Raw genomic sequence first — 1,560 nt, forward strand, 5'->3', positions numbered from 1 at the left:
CTGAACTTTATACTTCACACCACAGTAAGTCTACGTGTCCTCTTCCACATAGGGCAAGCTAGAACTAACTATCTTACCCAGGACTGCCGAAGCAGCGTGGACCAGGGGAGGAACACACTTTTCATAGAAACGTAAGGCATCCATGACTGCCATAGTGCGTAAGCCGCCGCTGTGCGCGTAAACCCGTTCCCCGTAGGGAGGAGTCAAGCCGCCGCTTAGAGACGAAGTATGAAGTGTCCTCTTCCACATAGGGCAAGCTAGAATGAACTATCTTACCCAGGACCGCCGAAGCAGCGTGGACCAGGGGAGAACTGAACTTTATACTTCACACCACAGTATTGAGTAATGTGCCCTCTTCCACATAGGGCAAGCTGGAATGTTCCATTTTACCCAGGACGGCCGAAGCGGCGTGGACCAGTGGAGGACTACACAATCATGAGGTTTGATATCGACTTGTGTGTTTCAATAGGATACCGATGGTATGGTTTGAACCGATTTGATTTAGCCATTCTGAAGTCATCACTTGGTTGAAGCGCTGAACTAGGGAGGCATCGTTTACATATATATTGGTTTTCGCATGCTCTACTAGGTTAATGTCATGAGGTTGGCTATCGAGCATGCCCAAGTGATGACTTGATTGTGTGCTTGCTTGAATTCTTCACATTTCATACCATCGGTTAGTTGTCGAATCATTCCTCGATCATAACCTTCGTTCTTGGTTCATGTATGCTCTCTTCCACATAGGGCAAGCTAGAATTAACTATCTTACCCAGGACCGCCGAAGCAGCGTGGACCAGGGGAGAACTATACTTTGTCTTGTATGCCCTCTTCCACATAGGGCAAGCTAGAACTAACTATCTTACCCAGGACCGCCGAAGCAGCGTGGACCAGTGGAGGACTATACTTTGTTCATAACACCACAGTATTGAGTAATGTGCCCTCTTCCACATAGGGCAAGCTAGAATGAACTATCTTACCCAGGACCGCCGGAGCAGTGTGGACCAGTGGAGGACTACACAATCATGAGGTTTGATATCGACTTGTGTGTTTCAATAGGGTACCGATGGTATGTTTTGAACCGATTTGATTTAGCCATTCTGAAATCATCACTTGGTTGAAGCGCTGAACTAGGGAGGGGCATCGTTTACATATATATTGGTTTTCGCATGCTCTACTAGGTTAATGTCATAGGGTTGGCTATCGAGCATGCCCAAGTGATGACTTGATTGTGTGCTTGCTTGAATTCTTCACATTTCATACCATCGGTTAGTTGTCGAATCATTCCTCGATCATAACCTTCGTTCTTGGTTCATGTATGCTCTCTTCCACATAGGGCAAGCTAGAATTAACTATCTTACCCAGGACCGCCGAAGCAGCGTGGACCAGGGGAGAACTATACTTTGTCTTGTATGCCCTCTTCCACATAGGGCAAGCTAGAACTAACTATCTTACCCAGGACCGCCGAAGCAGCGTGGACCAGTGGAGGACTATACTTTGTTCATTACACCACAGTATTAAGTATGGTGTCCTCTTCCACATAGGGCAAGCTAGAACTAACTA

Source organism: Anopheles coustani (genome assembly GCF_943734705.1).
Source record: "Anopheles coustani chromosome X unlocalized genomic scaffold, idAnoCousDA_361_x.2 X_unloc_14, whole genome shotgun sequence".
Taxonomy (NCBI): domain Eukaryota; kingdom Metazoa; phylum Arthropoda; class Insecta; order Diptera; family Culicidae; genus Anopheles; species Anopheles coustani.